Source organism: Macrobrachium nipponense, chromosome 7 (genome assembly GCF_015104395.2).
Source record: "Macrobrachium nipponense isolate FS-2020 chromosome 7, ASM1510439v2, whole genome shotgun sequence".
In the NCBI taxonomy this organism is placed as follows: Eukaryota; Metazoa; Arthropoda; class Malacostraca; order Decapoda; family Palaemonidae; genus Macrobrachium; species Macrobrachium nipponense.
In genome coordinates this window covers 97,939,920-97,956,291 of record NC_061109.1, presented here as the reverse complement: position 1 = coordinate 97,956,291, position 16,372 = coordinate 97,939,920, and the positions used below count along the sequence as shown (strand labels likewise).

The 16,372-nt window shown below is 40.2% G+C and overlaps 1 protein-coding gene across 2 annotated transcripts in view; it reads right to left on the bottom strand.

Moving 5' to 3' along the window:
• LOC135217265 (procollagen-lysine,2-oxoglutarate 5-dioxygenase 1-like) overlaps positions 1–16,372 on the bottom strand; it is a 50,532-nt gene that overhangs the window by 10,751 nt on the left and 23,409 nt on the right. The gene's annotated exons all lie outside the window — the stretch shown is intronic.

The window sequence follows — 16,372 nt, the reverse complement described above, 5'->3', positions numbered from 1 at the left end:
AAGGAATTGAAGGACTACATCCAAATTCCAGCTGGTGTCTTAGGAGACTGCATTTTCGTTGTATCAAAAGACCTAATAAGGTCCAGTAGGTCCTTATCTTTCGATAAGTTGAGGCCCTGTGCCTGAAGACATTCGCCAACATACTACGATAGCCTTTAATCGTCGAAACGACTAAGCCACATTCTTGTCTTAAGAATAAAAAGAAAGTCTGCAATTTGATTCACAGAGGTACTGGAAGAGGAAACGTTATTTCCTCTTGCACCATCTTCTGAAGACATCCCACTTCGACTGGTACACTCGTAAGGTGGAAGACCTCCTTGCTCTAGCGATTGCCTTAGCAGCTGCTGACGAAAAGCCTTTCGCTCTGACCAGTTTCTGGACAGTCTGAAGCCAGTCAGACTGAGAGCGGGGAGGTTTTTGTGGTACCTGTCGAAGTGGAGCTCCTTAGAGGAAGAGATCTTGGAAAATCCACTAGCCATTCCAGCACCTCTGTGAACCAATCTTGTGCTGGCCAAAAGGGAGCTATCAAAGTCATCCTCGCGGAATCTGACTCTGCGAACTTTTTTTAAAGTCAACCCCAGAATCTTGAAGGGGGGAAACGCGTATACATCGAGTCCTTTCCAATCGAGTAGGAGAGCGTCTATCCCTATTGCTCCTGGATCCGAGATGGGCGAGCAATACAGATCCAGTCTTTTGTTCTTTGAAGTTGCAAACAGGTCTAAGAGAAGCCTGCCCCACAACTTCCAAAGGCTCTGGCAAACATCTTGGTGCAGAGTCCACTCTGTGGGAAGGACCTGATCTTTCCTGCTGAGGAGATCTGCCTTTACATTCCTTCTCCCTGTACGAATCTGGTGAGAAGTTTTATCCCCCTTTCTTCTGTTCCTGTCCACCGAAGAAGATCTCTTGCTGTTTCGTACAGAGAGAAGGAATGCGTCCCCCCCTGTTTCCTGATGTATGCCAGAGCGTGGTGTTGTCCGAGTTTATTTGCACAACTGCTCCTGTCACATCTGACTCGAACTCCTTCAGAGCAAGCACACGGCTATTAGTTCTTTCCTGTTGATGTGCCAGGAAGACTGTCCCCACCCAGGTTCCTACACCTCCTTGGTTCCCAGAGTCACCCCCCAACCTGTTTCCGATGCATCGGAGAACAACACCAGGCTGGGGTTCTGGGATTGAAGAGGCAGTCCCTGTGAGAACTTGTTGGGATCCGCCCACCATGCTAACTCCTTCTTGATTTGATGAGAAATTGACAGGGAGAACTTCAAATCCTGAGAAGGACGACTCCAATTCCGATGAAGAAAGAATTGGAGCGGTCTGAGGTGCAACCTTCCTAGGGAAACAAATTGCTCCAGTGAGGAGAGCGTCCTAAGCAGACTCATCCACTCCCTCACTGTGCATACTTCTTTCCCTAGAAGTTGTTACTTTTTTCGAGTCCCCGGGCTATCCTCTCCTGTGACGGAAAAGCCCGAAAACTCAGAGAGTTCATCTGGATCCCCAGAATAAACCCTCACTCTTTGCGCGGGAATCAAGACTTGACTTCTTTGCTATATTGAACCAGAAGTCCTAAGGAATAATCCAATCTCCAGGTTTTTTGCTTTTTCTTTCAAGTCCTTCATACAACGTCTCATGGAATTGGCCCGCTTATAAGCCAATCGTCGAGATAGAGTGAAATCCTCACCCCTTCTAGGTGAAGCCATTGTGCTACATTCCTCATGATGGCCGTAAAGACTTGGGGGGCCGTAGAGAGGCCAAAACACAGGGCCCTGAATTGGAAGATTCTTCCCCCCATCAGGAATCTTAGAAACTTCCTCGAGGAAGGATGGATTGGTACGTGGAAGTAAGCGTCCTGTAAGTCCAAGGACACCATCCAGTCCCCTGGACGGAGTGCTGCTGCTAACACCGAGGCAGTGGTCTCCATCGTGAACTTCTTCTTTTCGACGAAGAAGTTCAGGGCGCTTACGTCCAACACCGGTCTCCATCCCCCTGAGGATTTCGGTAACTGGGAACAGGCGGTTGTAAAAGCCTGCCGAAAGATGAATCTGCCACTAGTTCGATCGCCTCCTTTTTGTTTTCCAGCATCTGATCTACCGCTAGTCGGAGGGCTTGATTCATGAGGTGGGGGTCCCTGTATCTGGCCGTCAACTCCCTCGGGGTATTCGTCAGGGAGGCCTCGAAGAGAACGGGATGAGATAGCCCTTCCTCAAATTGACAGGGTCCAGGCATCTGCCGTCTTTCTGGGCCCAGACTTCTGCAAACTGTAAAAGCCTGGCGCCTACAGTTGTCTGAAGGACTTGAGTCTTACTTGGGAGGTTTGATTGACTTCGTAAAAGTCCTCCCTCTTCTATTTGGTTTCCGACCTCTGAACGAAGAGGATCTAGAGGTAGAAGCCCCTCGAAAGGGTTCCTGAGAGGTCGGCTTAGCTTTCTTCGTCTTAGTCTGGAAGGTAGGGCGCGGCTTCCTTGCGTAGCTTTGGCAGAGAGAGCCTTCGAAATGTCTTGAACCAGGTGTTTAGGAAACAGCTGCGTAGAGAGAGGGGCAAAAAGCAAAGACGATCTCTGAGCATGTGAGAACAGACTTTGTTAAAAATGAGCAAAATACTGATCTTTTCTTCAAGACCCCTGCTCCAAATAGTGAAGCTATTTCGCTGGCCCCATCCCTCACAGATTTATCCATACAGGAGAAGACACAATTCAAATCCTCCGGAGAAAACGTGTCCGGTCCTTGAGTTTTCTTGGCTAGGACTCCGAGGGACCAATCGAGAAAGTTGAAAACTTCCAAGACTCTAAAATGCTTTTAGAATGTGATCTATTTCATTCATTGCCCACGTAGTTTTGGCCGAATTCAAAGCTGATCTTCTAGTGGCGTCTACTAGTGCCGAAAATCTGCGTCAGCTGAAGACGGAAGGCCCAGTCCCAAGGGTTCTCCTGTCTCATACCAAAATCCTGTCCGTCCTTGAAAGCTTCGACGGGGGGAGGAAGGCAAACATAGTTTTCCCCGCTTCTTCTTAGTTACCATCCATGAACCGAACTCTTGAGCGCTTTCTTCATAGAAAGAGTCAGTTTCATTCTCACACACGAAGATCCTTTCGTTGCTTTCGCTGTGGAGAACAACGAGTGTGGAGAAGGAGGAGCAGTAGGGCTCAAAGACTCTCCGAACTCCTGAAGGAGAAGCTCTGTGAGCTTCTTGTACGAAGAAACTGCTGCCGATGTATTAGTTTCTTCCTCAGAGGCTTCCTGGTCTTCTTGAAGAGGAGAACGAGGATGAGGATCCTTATGAGAATCCTTAGATGATTTCCTAGCTGGGGTACAGTGCGATGAAGGAGACAAACGTCTTGAATGAGGAGAAGATTCCAAAGTAGAGCGGCGTACAGGAGAACGACGAGTCGTAATAGAAGGACGCTTATCCGAAAATTCTTGTCTCATCTCGCATTCCTTCCTAAACGAAGACAAACTCTTAACAGCAAAAGAGGAAGGACTTTTCCCTCCCTAGAAAGACCCCGTCTACCCTAGGGAAACTACGAGAGGGAGAGCGCCTACTAAAATCCTGGCGCCGATCGTGAGGAGAGCGGCTACTAGGCGCCGAGCGCCTATCTGTCACAGGGCGCTTAGGGAATCCTGGCGCCTACCAAGCGGCGAAACGTTGCTAAAAATAGGGCGCCTATCAGGAGCAGGGCGCTTGAGAGGCTCTTGATGCCTACGAAGCGGAGAGCGGCCTGCTATGCTCCGATTGCGCTTAAACGGAAAGGGCGTTCGACGAGATCTTGGTCCTTACCAAGGGGAGAACGTCGTAAGTAAGGCTCCGAGCGCCTAACAGAAGCAGGCGCTTGAGGCGTTCTTGACTTCTAGCAAGAGGGGGACCGATCAGGAATAGGGAGTCTCGAGAACAAAGAGCGCCTACTAGGAGAAACGAAGCAAATGAGGATCAAGGTGTCTTTCTCCAGGAGAACAGCTACTAAAAGAAGGACGCTTACCAGGCGCAGGGCTCCTACTAGACTCTTTGGATGTCTTACAAGGGAGGAGCGAACTCCATGCGATGAGCGCCTACCAGTCACTTATCCGACGCCCGACGACAGTAGTTGGAAGGAGAAGCGAGCCTACTTTCAGAAGGGCATTCCCTAGGTTCTCTGAGAAGGCGAGGAGAAAGACGAGACGGAGACGACGAAATAAGTCTTCTATTGACCTGAGCGATCTTCTCATTCTTGCACGAACACTCTAGAAGAAGGATAAAACAGAAGGGGCTGAGTCGTCTACCCCGAGGCAGAATCCGTATCTGTGGAAAATAATCTTCTAGTTCCAATGAGAGCGCCTATCCGACGAATGCGTCTCGACACCTCCGAGCGGGAGTGGGTGTTCCTCTCGTGAAATCCTACGACGTGTAGAAGTATCCTCAAAAGAAGGAGATCGCCGATTACAAGGAGAGCGCTCTTCCGACGAAAAGCGCCTCGATCTCTTGATAGGGAGAGACAATTCCTTCCTTCTACGCGATCTCGATGCCAAGGAGTCCGCCAAGGCTGGTGATCTGAGCTTGTAGGCCCGCTAGCACTCGAGAAGGAGAGTCCCCAGGATCTCCTTCCGAAGCAAGCTCAGCGCGAGGAGCGGGAGAAGGAGGGCGATCACAGGATCTCCTAGGCTTCTTTGCTTGCAAGGAAGCTACATCAGAAAAGTCTTCTGGGCTGGACGCTTATGTACTGAAGGGAGCCTCTGCAGCCCTCTTCAACGGGCGTGACGCCTCCTTAGAGCTCCAACCACGCTTCGGCGAAGGAGAAGAGGACGACAAAAAACACTGACGAAGAATATTCTTCTTCTTACGATCCAAGGCAGCCTGGGAGCGAACTTCAGGATCTGCCGAGGGGACGCCTGACCGGTGGGGGCTCTCCTACCCTCCTGCGGCTTTCGACTTTCCTCCTCCACTGGAACTGGGAGTCTGGAAGAGGTCTAGGCCTGGAGGCACTAAGGAGCCGGTCAGACGCACCCTCCACATCACTGGGTACACTGCACTTATCATCACTGACACTCTTACCTTGATCAGTACGAAGATTCTTGTCTTCCTTAGAACACAAGGAAGCTTTTGAGGCCGCCGCCTCCGAAGACGAGTCTACGGCTTCGGTGCGGGGAGCAGGAGCTGAGACCTGGGAGGAAGGTTCTAAAACTACATTAATGTTAGTTTCATTCTCACTCATTCTCGACCTGCTCGAACTCCTTGAAGAAGCTTTACGTACCCTATCCCTTTCAAGTTTCCTAATATAAGAAGAAAGAGCCTTATATTCATCTTCATTCAAAACCTCACACTCTTGACACGGGTTACTAAACGAACATTCATTCCCCACCCCCTACATTTAACACAGATAGTGTGAGGGTCACCGCAGCTTTCGGTAACCTCACCTTACATCCATCAGTCAAACATACTCTAAACAAAACCGGAGTTTTGGAAACAGAATCAAAATCGAACATTCTACAGGAAAATCCAGCGCAAAGTCAATAACGGTCCACAATCAGCGTATGCCAAGCCAAAATAGAGCGAATACGTCACCAAATGTCCAAATCAATCTCCAGGCAAGCGAGAAATGAAGAATATATCGGAATGAAACGACAACAGTTGTTATCGCTTCAGCGACAGAAAAAAATCTGGCTGGAGAGATAGATTGGTTCATACACCCGCCACCCAGCGGCGGGTAAGGTAGACCACCTGACCTACCTGTCGCGTGTGCCGCGAGATTTGAAATTCTGTCGGAACGTCGGAGACTATAGCTAAGTATATATCTGGCAGGGAAGTTCATGTACAAAAATTTTGATTTTGCTGGGTAAATATGCTATTTATCCTCACTTGCCTGAAAACCTACCTTTTCACCTCTGTAAGAGTGCCATCTTTGATAGTACTTATCCTACAGTTTATTCTTAGAATCTTAGAGGAATGCTGTGGACCCCCCAGATTCATGAGGGATAAGTACCTCAAACCCCCACGAATTGCTAAAATCAGTGAATACCTGGCAGCCCTTCTAAAAATGCTTATAATGGTCCTATTTTAATAATTCAAACACCAAAGACCCCCTATAAAAATGCTAAAAACGTTTATAACTGACTACTTTAATAGTTTTATTATAAAAAATGCATTTAGTCATGAAAATTATATGAAAATCTACAGTAATTGGAGAATATTTCTCTATGAAAATTTCATGGATAGGTAAATTTTCTGTAAATAATGTGTACAGGCGGTCCCCGGGTTACAACGGGTCCGGCTTATGACGTTCTGAGGTTACGACGCTTTTTCTTAAATATTCATTGAAAAATCCGCCCTGGATTACGACGCTTGTTCCGAGGTTACGACGCTGACGCTTCCGACGCTCCGAGTTTACGATGCTTTTAAAAAACACATACTATGATAAGATAAGAATCCTTTATAGTTTAAAACAGTTTCTCTCTCTTCTCTCTCTCTCTCTCTCTCTCTCCTCTCTCTCTCATCGTCTCTCTTTGTATTTTCCAATGAAAATAATCACTATAACTTCTCTCTCTCTTCTCTCTCTCTCCTCTCATCCTCTCTCTCGTCATCTCTCTCTCTCTCTATACTACAAAGATGTATGTTTTTTAGTATGATAAATAAATGATTTACTATTTTTAAATATTAATATTAATTTATAACAGCAATAATATCAATTCATTAAAGAAAATACCATAGTGAATTAGTAAGATTTTAGCTTATATTTAAAAAATTATGGAAGAATGAAGGAAATCCCAGTCTTCTTTGAAGTAACCTTACCAGTAACCTTTTTCGAGATCCAGGTACTAAAACTGTCAGCTATATATTCAAGTTCTGTGACAGCCAGGAGGGGGAGGAGGCTGGGGAGAGCTGCAGTGTTGCAATCACGTGGTCCTGACATTTTCCCCCCCTCTCTCTCTCTCTCTCTCTCTCTCTCTCTCTCTCTCTCTCTCTCTCTCTATTTTACTGAGACTCGAGATTTTTTGATGTACTTGTACTATTTGTTTTTAATACTTTTCAAATAATAATAATAATAATAATATAACTGTAATTACAAAATTCATATGTGATAGTATTTTAAAGAATACAATAGTACTAATCTATCCATGTCACTTTTAAGGTTAATGGTTCACTCTCTCTCTCTCTCATCTCTCTCTCCTCTCTCTCTCTCTCTCTCTCTCTCTCTCTCTCGCTCTCTCTCTCTCTCTCTTTTGCCACAAGATAATAATGTGTCATACATAGTGGTAACTCCCTCCCTCTCTTCGCTGGAAGCGTTATAAACAGAGAGATAAACTCTCTCTCTCTCTCTCTCTCTCTCTCTCTCTCTCTCTCTCTCTTAACCGAGATGAAAGAATTTTTATGGTACTAGTATGTAAAATGTTTATTGATAATTTCAGTTATTTAATAATAATAATAATAATAATAATAATAATAATAATAATAAAACTTTAATTACAAAATTCATAATGGTCGTATTTTAAAGAGATGAAATGACCTTTCATTTCACTTGTAAGGATAATTCCTCTTTCTTACTGATTATAAAGAAGAATTTTTATGGTAGATGCCTCGTTTATTATATTTTCAAATAATAATAATAATAATAATAATAGAGTAGTAATAATACGATAACTAATTTCAAAAGAAAATTCTTCCCTTTGTCTTTTTCTGTATCAATTTCCCCACCTCAACTCGAGTGACACTCAAGCTTAACAATGCCATACAATGGTCAAGGAATTTAATGGTTTTATGTAATCTCTCTCTCTCTCTCTCTCTCTCTCTCTCTCTCTCTCTCTCTCTCTCTCTCTCTTACTGAGATGAGATCATTTCTGGCTCAGCTCGTGTCGCTGCGCGAAATATCCTTTAATCTATTATTTCTAGGGTAATGTACTAAGAAACCTCAGGAAAGGATCCTGGTTCACTCCAGTTTGCATCAGTGACAAACATCCTGATGAAAGCCAACTGAAAGACCTAACCAGAATCTGGCGCTCACGAGCAAATGTCAGGTCCAGGGACAAATTATCCTCAGTCCCTCTGATTCTACGGAATCGACTCCGGCCGTGGGCGAAAGTCAAGAACTTGTCGGTATCAATGCCCCTTCAGTTTCCTCCACCAGGGATTACCATCCACACAGACGCTTCATTAAGCGGTTGGGGAGGATATTCCCAGTTCAAGAAAGTTCAAGGAACGTGGTCACCTCAGTTCCGCCAGTTCCATATAAACGTACTGGAAGCAAAATGGCAGTGTTCTTGACTCTGAAAAGGTTACGTCCGCCAAAGTACTCCCACATATAAAGCTAGTTTTGGACAGTGCAGTGGTAGTACATTGTATAAACAGAGGAGGCTCCAAATCACGTCATCTAAATCATGTCATGGTAGCCATCTTCTCCCTGGCGGACAAGTTCAGTTTGGCATCTCTCCTCCACCCATATAGCTGGAGTGAGAAACGTCATAGCAGATGCTCTATCCCGATCAGTACCTCTAGAGTCGAATGGTCACTGGACAACAGTTCGTTCCAATGGATTCTTCAGAGAGTTCCAGGCCTACAAGTGGATCTCTTCGCATCTCAAGCGAACCACAAACTCCCATGTTATGTGGCCCCAACCTGGACCCTCTGGCCTATGCCACGGACGCCCTGGCTAGACTGGAACAACTGGGAGAAGATTTATGTCTTTCCTCCAGTGAATCTTCTCATGAAGGTATTGAACAAACTCAGGACATTCAGGGTCAAGTGTCTAGTAGTCCCCAGACTGGCCGAAGAGCAATTGTTACCCTCTAATTCTGGAACTGGGTCTTCGCCCTCTTCGGATTCCCAGTCCCTCCCAGGCTCTCCCAGTCAGTACAAACGAAGACTGTGTTCGCTTCCTCAGGGATTCTCAAAACCTAACTTTATGGATTTCATGAAGTTTTGCAGCGAAAAGGGATGCGAATATTGACCCTCAAAATATTCTCTTCTTGGAATCCGAATAAAAGAGATTCAACTTTGAGACAGTATGATGCTGCTGTCAAAAAGTTAGCAACCTTCCTGAGAGAATCAGATATTAGGATCATGACAATCAATTCAGCTATATCCTTTTTCAGATCCTTATTTTGAAAAAGGCTTAGCAGCTAGCACAATTACGACAAACAAGTCAGCCTTGAAAAGATTTTTCAATTTGGTTTCAACATAGACTTGACAGATTCCTACTTCTCGTCTATTCCCAAGGCCGTGTGCTAGACTTAGACCTTCTGTAAGGCCTACGTCAGTATCATGGTTCTTAAACGATGTTCTAAAGCTAAAAGGCGGTTCAGAACTGATAATGACACATGCTCGTTTATAATGCTCTTAAGAAAAACTCTATTTTTATTAAGCTTGGCCTCAGGAGCTAGAATTTCAGAACTGTCGGCTTTATCCAGAGATCCGGATCATATTCAGTTCCTTCCCACAGGGGAAGTGCTACTTTCTCCGGAACGTAGTTTTATAGCTAAGAATGAGATCCTTTGATGAGGTGGGAACCATGAAAGGTACTACCCCTTCCACAAGATGTATCTCTTTGCCCAGTTTCAACCTTACGAGCCTTTCTGTCTAGGACCTCCTCATCCTCATCGGGTCCTCTCTTTAAGAGAGAAAAAGGTGGTACTTTATCTATTAAAGGCATCAGACAACAAATCCGTACTTCATTAAACAAGCCAATCCTGACTCTTTTCCAAAAGCACATGATGTCAGGGCAGTAGCCACCTCAATTAACTATTTCCAACAAATATGAACTTCGATGAGTTGAAAAAGTATACTGGATGGAAATCGCCGACAGTGTTCAAACGTCATTACTTAAAGTCCTTGGAAGCTCTGAAATTTTCAGCAGTAGCAGCGGGTAACTAGTTTCCCCTGACTCTACCTAATCTTTAGTAGAAGATCCAGTCCTCCTTTCTACCTGCCTGCCACCCAACAGTTCGTCTATTCCTGCCTTGTTCATACTACTGTTACCTTGTGTCTTAGCTGCTTTTTATGATGATGTGGTGGGTGTCCCTTATTTTTTTGCTAGGGGCACTCACAATTGATTATGGATATTGATCTCTTGGATTCATCCCCTTATTTTTTATGCTAGGGGATACATCTTATTTGTAATGGTTACGGGTTTTGTATATTAAGTTATATACATTCCTTTATATATTATTATTGTTGAGTTTGTTTTGTTCAACTTATTATGTTAATTGCTCTGGATTTCTGATACATATCTTTACACAGATACCATTTTGGTACATATAGCCATATTACCCCTGTATATATGTTAAATTACCTTAAGTTAAGAAATATTATTAGAATTAAGTTTAAGTTAAGCATATTTTTCTATTTTGTATCATTGTGTATATGTATCCTTATTTTGGGGACATGTATGTAATAAGTTTTTATCATTAATATTTTCCAATAATAATACTAAGTACAAAATTCATATCTGAGTTTTTAAATACAATTATCATTCCATTTCTCTCTTTTAAATTACTGTAAGACAACCTCTTTTGGCGTGTTTAGCAGATTCGCAATACGATGAGGTAGCAGGAAGGAACTTGGCATTTCTCATCTATGAAATTCAGCAACCAGTCCTAACCCAAAAAGATACAAAGCATTCATAGATATATTAGAAGGATATAATCCTTCAAACTGGAACAATCTAATGAAAACATCTTGAAAATAATTGAAGAAGTTCCAAATAAAATCCAAGTGGTCAAGAGACTCATAAAGAAAATGTACATAAACCAACATATTCCGACAAAAGAAATGAATAAGGTGATCTTGTGAATATCCTAATTGATGCATTAGGAAAAAGAATGCCAAAAGCATGCAAACTGTGTAAGGTTTGGTATAAGCATAGTCAATCCACAAAACCTAATCAGAAAATGTGCTGCATGCAACATTCCGACCCATCCACAGTGGCGCTGAGGTAATACAAGATTTGAGAAAAGATACAAGAATTTTTTGTTCAACATGTCTATCATGGATAGACAATGTTATTAAATCAAGATTGAATGTACAAATAGTTGAGGATGAAGAAGAAGAAGAGGAGAGGAAGAAGAAGAAGAAAAGAAGAAGAGGAAAACGGAAGAGAAGTAAACAAAAATGAAATGACAGAAAAAATAAGGAAAACAAAGAACAAGATAAAAGTATTGGATGCGAGATACTCATTGATACTACATATGAGGCAATAAAGCAGCATACCTACGAAGAAATAAATAAATTACGATATGACAAAAGAAAAGCAAATCCCGAAGAGGCTCTACCCAGATCTACACAATGACGGGAAAGAGGAAAAAATAGACAAGAAAGAAAACAAAATCTGCAACCTTTTGAAAAGAGGAAATTGCAGATTTGGAGAAAGATGTTACTACAAACATCCTAGATATGTCAAAACTAGAATATATGGTAAATGTGCATACTTAGATGGATATGGGGATGATTGCAGAGATCTGCATCCAAAATATGTAAAAAACCTAAAAGAAGGAAAAGGATGTAAGTTCGACAAAAAATGCAAATATATGCACCCTGTAGCCATGAATCATAATCAAATAAATAACCAACCAAGTATAAAATCCAAAATAAGAAAGAACAATAAAGAGAGAAATCAAGAATACAGGTAAAAGAGAAAAGCAAACACCAATGAGATATGCGAGGTGTCAGCAAAAAATTTCAAACGCATCAGCTCCGAAATTCTACTCAAGAGATAATACTGTATTTATTATGCAAGAGGATATTGCAGAAACGAGAAAATTGCAGATTCAGACACAAAATGAATAATTATGATGAAGGAAGATCAAATATTATGAAAAGTTGGATTTTTAATGTCAGAATTTAGGAAATGAAAAAAAGAACAACATACCAGAACAGGAAAGAGACATGGGAAAATCCTTATTACTATCAGTATTAAATGAAGGAGAAAACACGCAAACCATCATAGTGATGAATGCGCAGGGTTTAGTTACGAGTAACTCAAAAAGAAAAATAGAGTACTTAGAAGAACTAACCCCCCAAAATGAAATGAAAGAAAATAGATATAATGAATATAAGTGAAACCTGGTATTCCCAAGAGACTGGGAATGATGATCAAATAAAAGGGTTCCAAACTTATAGATCAGATAGAAAAAAATAGGAATCAAGGGGAACCGCAATATATGGGAAAGACAAAAAACAAGGAAAATATATGAGAAATATAGTAACTCAGAATGTGAAACTAATAGCGGTAGAATTTGAATCTGAAAAATTGATGAACATAGTAATATATAGACCTCCTAATACTAAAGAGTTTGACTTAATAATTGAAAAATTGGATGATATATGTAGAAATCACAAGGACTGGACTATTCTCCTATCTGGTGACTTCACTTTCCTTTCGTAGAATGGAAAGAAAGAATAGGGAGATTGTGGTTGTACTTATATATATAAAAAAGAGAGTAATAGTAGTGCAGAAGATAAGAGGCAATTTGAAAAGCTATTAGATATGCTACTAAAGAATACAACATTCAACAAAAATAAATTCACCTGCCAACAAGAAAGGAAAATACTTTAGACCTAGTATTTTGTGAACGAGATGAATTATGTTAAAGAAATAATAGTTTATAATGCGAGTATTTCAGACCATAATGTCATAGAATTAACAGTTCATTCAAAGCAAGTGAAAATAGAGATAAGCAAGAAAATGAAAAAGTGGGAAGGATATGGAAATACAACTTCTACAGTAAAAATATAAAATGGTCAGAAATTAATGAGAATTAAACAAAGATTGGGATAAACATTTTCGTAAGTGATGACATAAGGGTAAATACGGAGATATTATATAAAATATTGGAGAAAATAGTGGAAAAATATATACCGAAGAAGAAAAGTAAACATCATTCATGCATACCAAGAGACAGAAGGATCTTGTTCCAGAATATCAGAAAGTGGAAAAAAGGTCTTGCAAAAGAAAAAAATGCATGGAAAGTTATAGAACTAAAAAGTAAGATAGAAAATGCAGAACAAAAGATTATACAATCAAAAGAAAATGAAAAAAATGGGGACTTGGAAGAAAAAACCCTATTAAATATCAAGCAAAACCCCAAAACCCAAACTATTATACTCATGCGAAGAAGATGAATAAAAAGAATGAATAAAATAGGGCCCTCTGAGATTGAAGGAGATTAACGAATGGAAAAAAGGAAATTTGCACCTACTGGCAGAACGATTTAAGAGAGAATCATTCCACCCCTAGAATAGATAATGAATAATAATGATATAGAAGTAATGGGAAGAAAACCATCGTGAATATTTAGCTGACATAGAAATTAATGAAGCTGATATTGTGCAGGCAATTAATGGATTGAAATTAAAATGGAGCTGCTGCAGGGCCGGATGGAGTCCCTGCTATTTTGTTAAAGAAAGTAGTTCATTCTATCGCAAAGCCACTTGCAATATTATTAAGACAAAGTGTAGATACAGGCAAGATTTATGATGAGCACAAAATTAGCATATATCACCCCTACTTTCAAAAGTGGATCAGACTAGAGGCAAGTAATTATAGGCCTGTGAGTCTAACATCACTATTATGAAAGTGTATGAAAGGGTAATGAAGAAAAATATTATGAAACATTTAATAAAAAATATTTGTTTTGAATATTAGGACAACACGGTTTCCGTACCCGGAAAAAGTACACAAACCCAACTGTTAGTCCACCGTGAGAACATATTCAAAAAATATGAAAAGCGGAAATGAAACAGATGTGGTTTATCTAGACTTTGCAAAAGCTTTTGACAAAGTAGACCATAATATATTAGCAAAGAAAATTAGAAAACACAATATCGTAGATAAAGTAGGAAGATGGTTAAAAGAATTTTTACACAACAGAAAACAGATAGTTATTGCAAACGATGAGAAATCGGATGAAACCAAGGTAATATCCGGTGTGCCACAAGGTACGGTGCTAGCTGACAATATGTTTTTATTATGATTGAAGACATGAAACCAAGGTAATATCCGGTGTGCCACAAGGTACGGTGCTAGCTGCAATATTGTTGTTATTATGATTGAAGACATAGACAGTAATGTTAAGGATTTCGGTAGTGAGTAGTTTCGTCTGATGACACAAGAATAAGTAGAGAAATTACTTGTGATGAAGATAGGAACGCTCTACAAAGAGACCTTAACAAAGTATATGATTGGGCAGAGGTAAATAGGATGGTATTTAACTCTGATAAATTTGAATCAATAAATTATGGAGACAGAGAAGGAAAGCTATATGCAATATAGGGGCGGACCTAATAATGAGACAATCACAAATAAGGAAGCAGTTAAAGACCTTGGTGTGATGATGAATAGGAACATGTTATGCAATGATCAAATAGCAATTCTGTTGGCAAAATGTAAAGCAAAAATGGGAATGTTGTTACGGCACTTCAAAACAAGAAAAGCTGAACACATGATTATGCTTTATAAAACTATGTTCGTAGTCCACTTGAATATTGCAATATATATGGTACCCACACTATCAAAAGGATATTGCACAAAATAGAGAGTGTACAAAGGTCCTTTACAGCTAGAATAGAAGAAGTTAACGGACCTAGACTACTGGGAAAGACTTACAATCCTTAAATTATATAGTCTAGAAAGGGAGAAGAGAATGCTACATGATAATTCAGGCATGAAACAGATAGAAGGAATAACAGAAAATATCATGGAACTAAAAATATCAGAAAGAGCAAGCAGAGGTAGATTAATAGTGCCCAAAACTATACCAGGAAAAATAAGGAAAGCACACAGGACATTAATCCACTACGCACCAGCATAGATAATGCAGCGTCTATTCAATGCGTTGCCAGCTCATCTGAGGAATATATCAGGAGTGAGCGTAGATGTGTTTAAGAATAAGCTCGACAAATATCTAAACTGCATCCCAGACCATCCAAGATGAAGATGCAAAATATACCAGAGATGTACTAGCAACTCTCTGTAGACATTAGAGGTGCCTCACACTGAGGGACCTGGGGCAACCCGAACGAACTGTAAGGTCTGAAGGTAAGGTAAGGTAAGGTAAGGTAAGGCTCTCTCTCTCTCTCTCTCTCTCTCTCTCTCTCTCTCTCTCTCTCTCTCTCTCCTCCACAAGATACTTGTCAAACATTTTGTGTTTCTATTTCTATTTAGTATGATAAATAAATGATTTACTATTTTTAAATATTAATATTAATTCATACAGCAATAATATCATTCATAAAAGAAAATACATAGTGAATTAGTAAGATTTTAGCTTATATTAAAAAAATATGGAAGAATGAAGGAAATCCCAGTCTTCTTGAAGTAACTTCCAGTAACCTTTTCGAGATCCAGGTACTAAAACAAAAAATGTCAGCTATATATCAAGTTCTGTGACAGCCAGGGAGGGGGAGGAGCTGGGGGAGAGCTGCAGTGTTGCATCAGTGGGTCCTGACTTTCATTTTCCCCCCCCCCTCTCTCTCTCTCTCTCTCTCTCTCTCTCTCTCTCTCTCTCTCTCTCCTCTCTCTCTCTCTCTCTCATTTACTGAGACTCGAGATTTTTTATGTACTTGTACTAGTTGTTTTTTAATATTTTATAATAATAATATAATAATAATAATAATAATATAATAATAATAATAACTGTAATTACAAAATTCATATGTGATAGTATTTTAAAGAAATACAATACGTACTAATCTATCCATGTCACTTTTAATTAAGGTTAACTCTCTCTCTCCTCTCTCTCTCTCTCTCTCTCTCTCTCTCTCTCTTTTGCCACACAAGATGATAACGTGTCATACATAGTGGTAACTCTCTCTCTCTCTCCTCTCTCTCTATCTTTTACCGAGATGAAAGAATTTTTATGGTGCTAGTATGTAAAATGTTTATTGATAATTTCAGTTATTTTAATATAATAATAATAATAATAATAATAATAATAATAAAATAATAATAATAATAAAACTTTAATTACAAAAGTTCATAATGGTCGTATTTTAAAGAGATGAAAATGGACCTTTCCATTTCACTTGTAAGGATAATTCCTCTTTCTTACTGAGATGAGAGAATTTTTATGGTAGATGCACGTGTTTATTATATTTTCAAATAATAATAATAATAATAATAAAAATAATAATAATAATAATAATAAGAATAAAATATAGAAGTAGTAATAATACGAGTACTAATTTCAAAAGAAAATTCTTCCCTTTGTCTTTTTCTGTATCAATTTCCCACCTCAACCCGAGTGACTCTCAAGCTTAACAATGCCATACAATGGTCAAAGGAATTTAATGGTTTTATGTAATCTCTCTCTCTCTCTCTCTCTCTCTCTCTCTCATCTCTATCTCCTCTCTCTCTCTCTCTCTCTCTCTCTCTATCTCCTACTTACTGAGATGAGATCATTTTCTATGGACATGTATGTAA